Genomic DNA, 7,274 nt, shown 5'->3' on the forward strand with positions numbered 1-7,274 from the left:
AGGTTTCACTAGTGGCTTCTCTCAAGAGCATAAGTATTCTACGGTGGGTGAATAAATTATTGTTGAGCAATTGACAGAATTGAGCATAGTTATGAGAATATCTAGGCATGATCATGTATATAGGCATCACGTCCGTGACAAGTAGACCGAAACGATTCTGCATCTACTACTATTACTCCACTCATCGACCACTATCCAGCATGCATCTAGAGTATTAAGTTAAAAACAGAGTAACGACTTAAGCAAGATGACATGATGTAGAGCGATAAATTCATGCAATATGAAATAAACCCCATCTTGTTATCCTCGATGGCAACGATGCAATACGTGCCTTGCTGCCTCTTCTGTCACTGGGAAAGGACACCGCAAGATCGAACCCAAAGCTAAGAACTTCTCCCATGGCAAGAACTACCAATCTAGTCGGCCAAACCAAACGGATAATTCAAAGGGACTTGCAAAGATAACCAATCATACATAAAAGAATTCAGAGAAGATTCAAATAGTATTCATAGATAGACTTGATCATAAACCCACAATTCATCGGTCTCAACAAACACACCGCAAAAAGAAGATTACATCGAATAGATCTCCACAAGAGAGGGGGAGAACTTTGTATTGAGATTCAAAGAGAGAGAAGAAGCCATCTAGATACTAACTATGGACCCGAAGGTCTGAGGTAAACTACTCACACTTCATCGAAGGGGCTAGGATGATGTAGAAGCCCTCCGTGATGACGGCCCTCTTCCGGCGGAGCTCCGGAACAGGCCCCAAGATGGGATCTCGTGGATACAGAAAGTTGTGGCGGTGGAATTGGATTTTTGGCTCCTGTTCTGATCGTTTGGTGGTACGTAGGTATATATAGGAGGAAGGAGTACGTCGGTGGAGCACCGAGGGGCCCACGAGGCAGGGGGCGCGCCCTAGGGGGCACGCCCCCACCCTCGTGACCTCCTCTTTGACTCCTTGGAGTAGGGTCCAAGTCTCCTGGATCACGTTCGGTGAGAAAATCACATTCCCGAAGGTTTTATTCCGTTTGGACTCCGTTTGATATTCTGTTTCTCCGAAACACTGAAATAGGTAAAAAACAGCAATTCTGGGCTGGGCCTCCGGTTAATAGGTTAGTCCCAAAATAATATAAAAGTGGAAAATAAAGCCCAATATAGTCCAAAACAGTAGATAATATAGCATGGAGCAATCAAAAATTATAGACACATTGGAGACGTATCAGCAGTATGGCGCAACGATGACCTCACGGTCTTCCTGTGGTTTCGGGGGGTCGTCACCGACGAGCTGCTGGATGTCGTTGCCTCCCCGGAGAGCACCGCATTTGACATCTGGTCCCAACTACACCTGCTCTTCCGCGACAACCAAGCGGGGCGCGCCGTCATCCTCGGAGCGGAATTTCGCAACCTGGTCCAGGGGGACCTGTCCATCGTCGAGTACTGTCGGCGCCTCAAGTCCCTCGCCAACGAGCTCGGGGATGTCGGCGACCACATCACCTATCACGCCCTCACCCTCCAACTCTTCTGCAGGCTCTCCCGCAAGTTCCAGATCATGGCGACGCTCCTTCCGATGCAGACGCCGTTCCCCTCGTTCGTGCAGGCGTGCTCGCGACTGCTCATGGAGGAAATCGCGGCCAACGAGCGCGCTCGCCTCGACGGACGCCCCGAGGCCACTGCCACCGCCCTCACCATCTCTGACGGCGCACCCTCCTCCAACGACCGCGCTCCTTCGGGCTCCTCCGCCGACCGGGGCTCCACTGACCGGGCCACCAACGACAAGGGAAAAGGGAGCACTACCTCCCCCAATGGTGACCCAGGCTCCTGCGGCCATGGGCGTGGCCGCGGCCGTGGGCGTGGCCGCGGCTCCTCCTCGACCAGGCGCGGCGCTTCTCCACCAACCCCAGGCCCGCCGCTCTCTGGTTTCTTCGCACCATACGGCACCATGCTCCCGGGCCCGACTCCACCTCGTCCTGCATGGGCCGCACCGAATGATGCGGGTGTCCTCGGCCCGCGCCCGCCGCCGCCACACCAGGCCTATCCCGTGGCCGCCGCGCCGCCGATCGGAGGGCCCTCGTGGGAGCAATACAACCAGCTCTACACGGCCCTCCAGAACATGTCCATGCAGCACAACGCCGGCGGCGGCAGCCACGAGTGGTTCCTCGACACCGGAGCTTCTTCTCATGTGACTGGTATGACGCACGCTCTCTCTAAGCTTTCTTCCCCATCTTTGCATCAATCTTCTGGTATTGTTGTTGGAGATGGGTCTCTCTTTCCCGTTACTGTTGTTGGCTCTACTACCGTTTCCTCCTTCTCTCTTAACGACGTTCTAGTATCACCCACTATCATCAAAAACCTTATTTCCGTCCGTCGCTTTACCATTGATAATTCTTGCAGTATAGAATTTGATCCGTTCGGTTTTTCTGTGAAGACCTAGCCACCCGCAAGACAATCATGAGGTGCAATAGCCACGGCGACCTCTGCCCATTCTTCTCCAACACCAGCGTACAAGCTCTTCTCACTGTCGTCGGCGGTGACGTATGGCACCAGCGCTTGGGGCACCCGAGCAATAAAACTGTTTCCATGTTATCTAGTCATTTCCTTCCAAACTGTAATAAGGGTGTATCAAACACTTCCGTTTGTCCGGCATGTCAACTGGGCAAGCAGCCACGGCTGCCTTTTCCTCCTTCACATTCCTTTACTAGTGCCCCTTTTCAATTAATACATTGTGATTTGTGGACCTCTCCTATTAGTAGCTTTTCTGGTTTTAAATATTACTTAGTGATATTAGATGACTATTCGCACTACTCTTGGACGTTTCCCTTACGCCACAAATCCGACACCGTTGACGTGCTTCACCGCTTCCATACATACGTCCTTACCCAGTTCCACATCTCCATACAATGCATGCAGTGCGATAACGGGGGTGAATTCCTCACCACCTCCCTCCGCGATCTCTTCTCTCGCTATGGTGCATCCTTCCGTCTATCGTGCCCCCATACATCACCACAAAACGGCAAGGCCGAGCGCCTCATCCGCACCACCAACGACATTCTGCGCGTCCTTCTCATGCACGCCAATCTACCCCCCGCATTCTGGGTCGAGGCCCTCCACACTGCCACCTACATCCTAAACCGGTGATCATGTTCTTCCATTGCCTCCGAGACGCCCTATCATCGTCTCCTTGACAAACATCCTACCTACGATCACATGCGCGTGTTCGGGTGCTTATGTTTTCCTAACACTGTCGCAACCAGCCCACACAGACTCTCTCCTCGCTCCTCTCGGTGTGTTTTTCTTGGCTACCCCCTCGAGCATAAAGGGTATCGATGCTTGGACCTCTCTACGCGCAAAGTAATCATCTCTCGTCACGTTACCTTTGACGAACACGTCTTCCCATATTCTTCTGGCGACACACCATCTACAGCTCCGCGTCGCACATCCACAGAAAATCCCGGGCTCGAATCTTTCCCCAGATCCCGTACCGCACCTACCTCGTACCAGCTTCCTCCACTACCGGTGGCAGCCAATCGCTCAATCCCACCCGCTGGACCCGCGCCTTCCACTCCAATCCCGCCGCCCGCTCCGGGATCCCCTCCCGATTCCGCCCGCTCGCCGCGCGCGCTACCGGCCAACTCCCCCCGACCCCACGTGTCCCCCACGCGCTCCCCAATGCATGCCCGTATGCCACCACATGCACGTACGCCATCGCCCGCTCGCATGCCACCGCCTACCTCTGCGTCCCCGCGCCATGCAGAACACACGCCTCCCAATGCTAGCGGCTCCACGCCACCAACCTCCCATGCATACTCCACGGCTTGCACGTCTATAGTACCCACGCGACGCCGTTCTCCTGCCGCTCCGCACGTACCCGCGCTGCCTCCTCGTGCCATCGCAGTTACGCCTCCGGTTAACCTTCACCGCATGCGCACACGAGCTAAAACCGGGTTTGCTCAGCCAAAGGCTCTCACCACCTCCTCTCCACCCCCGATCGACCACCATCAGTCCCATCCCATCCTCCTTCCGGGTAGCTCTTCAAGACCCCAATTGGTACAACGCAATAAAGGAAGAATATGATGCACTGATGCGGAATAACACTTGGAGTTTAGTGTCGCATCCTACAGGTACCAACGTCATCACGGGCAAGTGGATCTTCCGCCACAAGTTCCACTCCGACAGCTCGCTTGCTCGCTACAAGGCGCGATGGGTGCTCCGTTGTTTCACTCAGCGCGCTGGAGTCGACTACGACGAGACTTTCAGCCCCGTCGTCAAGCCGGCGACCATACGCACGGTTCTCGGTCTCGCCACCGGGAAGGGCTGGCCCATCCACCAGCTCGACGTCAAGAACTTCTTTCTTCAGGGACATCTCGCGGAGACAGTCTACAGCGCCCAACCGTCCGGCTTCGTCGATGCTACATTACCCTCGCACGTCTGTCGGCTGAACCGTTCCCTCTACGGCCTCAAGCAGGCGCCGAGGGCATGGTTCTCGCGCTTCACCACGTACCTGCACTCCATCGGCTTCGTCGCCTCGCGGGCGGACTCGTCGATGTTTATTCTCCGTCGTGGCGGGGAACTCGCCCACCTCCTGTTGTACGTGGATGACATCATCCTCACCACCAGCACTGTCGCCATCCTCAACTCCGTCATCCAAGCACTCCATCGCGAGTTCGCGATGACTGACCTCGGCGCGCTCCACCACTTCCTCGGGATCAACGTCACCACTTCCCCGCGCGGCTTGTTCCTTTCTCAGGAGCAGTATGCGTTGGAGATCCTCGACCGTGACGGGATGCTCAACTGCAGGCCGCTCTCGACGCCCGTGGACACGCTCGCCAAGCTCTCCGCCGACTCCGAGCCTCTTTTCCACGAACCATCGCTCTATCGCAGCCTGGCCAGCACGCTGCAATATCTCACGTTGACACGCCCCGATCTCTCTTACGTCGTCCAGCAGTGCTGCTTATTCATGCATGCGCCGCGTGACTGCCACTTTCAGCTTGTCAGACGCATTCTTCGGTACCTGCGAGGGACGACGCACCTCGGGCTCCAGCTCCATCGGGACACCTCCACCGAGCTCATTGCCTACTCCGACGCCGACTGGGCAGGTTGCCCAGACACGCGCAAGTTGACCTCTGGCTTCTGCGTGTTTCTCGGCAGCAACCTTCTCACATGGTCGTCGAAGCGGCAGAGTACCATCTCCCAGTTCAGTGCCGAGGCCGAGTACCGCGTCGTGGCAAACGTTGTAGCCGAGACGGTGTGGCTACATCAACTACTCGGCGAACTTCATCAGCCTCCCGCGCGAGCTACGGTGGTCTACTGCGACAACGTCAGCGCCGTCTACATGTCCAGCAACCCAGTGCAGCACCAATGAACGAAGCACATTTAGATCGATCTCCACTTCGTTCGTGAACGCGTCATGCTAGGCGAGCTGCGTGTTCTTCACGTCCCCACGAGCTCCCAGTTTGCGGACATCTTCAGCAAGGGGCTGCCGACACGCATCTTCAACTATTTTCGGTCCAGCCTCAACGTCCGCGAACCCCATGTTTCCGCTGCCGGGGGGGGGGGGGGGGGGGGGTGTTCGACTGCACGTCTACAACAGCTCCCAGGTGGCTAACCCACCTCGCCGAGTCTCCAGCTAGGCCAACTGCCCACGCTCTTCATGCGCCTATGTGCGCCCGCACGCCCTGCATGGCAGGGGTGCCGTTGTACACTCTCTCCCTCTCTCCATGTACTCCTGCTATATATGCCCATCATGGCCAATGTAATCTGTGTGTGAGAGTAATACAACTTAGCTGTCACACCTTTAGTCACTCATTTGGTGTCTCCGCAGTGAATGTTGTATTGCGTGTTCATACTGCTCTGCCACCGCTCTCGCTCTCGCCCTCTTCCTCACACAGTAGATCCGCCGCCACGGCCGGTGCCGCCTGCGTGGCGTGACCATGCCATTGGTGAATGACCGAGGTTCATCCTCTGATGATTCGACGAGTAGAATGGTGTTGCTATGGCTTTTCAAAAATTGGGGATTTGCCGTTTCCCTATATTGAATCGATTTGGTTGATGTTTAGATGTTGTACACGATTTCGTACAGGGATTGAAGTGGACTAGCAACGGATGTGTCAGCGATGCCTCCATAAGCTCCCATGCGAAAAGAAGTTGGCTGATACCGGGACGAAAGGTCTTAGGTGTGCAGGCCATATGAGTTCTTTTCACCAGTGTGTTATCATGCCATGTGTGTAACCTGGACATGTGTAATCAACTTGGGCATGTGTAATCAAGACATGTGCATGCACTTGACCAATCGTATAAAATAAGTGCATCTTTGTCTGTTGATGATGCTTTAAGCTTGATTACCAAAATAGCTCATTACTAAATTCAAGTACTTCAGTTGACTCATGATATAAACTTATGTTGATCAACTCCCAAGTCATGTATATATGAACGTGTGTAAGCACCTGCGGAAGTTGCTTTTGTGCATCAGCAAACATTGAGAGAAAAAAACTTTGAAGGTACTACATGTGCATTTAGCTGATCACGAGGTGTTGTGGAGAGTTTTCACCGAGAGAGATTCATGTACGAGAAGCTGCATGTATATAAAAACATAATGTAATTACACATAGTCAATTTTCGCTACAACTGACCCAGGAAGAAGCTTCTCTACTGATGCTAATCAACAACATAATGATCCCGTTCAAAATAATAAAATAAATAAGACAACAACTCGACCCTGGACTTTTGGTCCGAGAAAACGTGATCCTAGACTTGTACTCGGAAGCTAGAGCTGCAGATGGCAATGTCATGTGGCAACCGAGCTATCGGTGTCCTTGCTCGATGAGCACTGATGCCGCGGTGCACTGGCCTCACCTGAAAATGGAAGAAAAGGAATGTCATAATTAAGTATAGTCATAATCAAAGTGGTGTTCATCCAAGAACTCAACAACTCACCGAATGTATCCCGGGGTGGAGCTATGCTCGGCAACTCACCAAGTATATCCTGTGGTATAGCGATACAAGCCAAGGGGGCACCGCCCCCCTATCCTAGAAAATCATCTTTTTCGACAAAGCCTAGAAAGTCATCTGGAGGGCTCAGATGGAAGAAATAGTGTTTTGCCCCTCAAATCTTCAGATTTTAAATTTTGATTTCCAGTAAGTATGTCTCTAACCCTGCAAAGCTGGATGTGAGTGGCGTTGCAAATAGGGCACAACATGTTCATGGTGAGCCACCGCTTGATGCACTGTTGATGGAAAATGTGGTTGCAATCAAGCTTTCCTGGTGCCCCCTAAACG

The 7,274-nt window shown here is 53.5% G+C and overlaps 1 pseudogene; it reads left to right on the plus strand.

Annotated features, from left to right (window-relative positions):
- The first annotated feature begins 1,294 nt into the window (after positions 1 to 1,294).
- Positions 1,295 to 3,137, plus strand: LOC147961757 (uncharacterized; annotated as a pseudogene).
- Positions 3,138 to 7,274: the final 4,137 nt, after the last annotated feature.

The sequence above is a fragment of the Triticum urartu genome, chromosome 7A (genome assembly GCF_056163025.1).
Source record: "Triticum urartu cultivar PI428250 chromosome 7A, HENAU_Tu73, whole genome shotgun sequence".
In the NCBI taxonomy this organism is placed as follows: domain Eukaryota; kingdom Viridiplantae; phylum Streptophyta; class Magnoliopsida; order Poales; family Poaceae; genus Triticum; species Triticum urartu.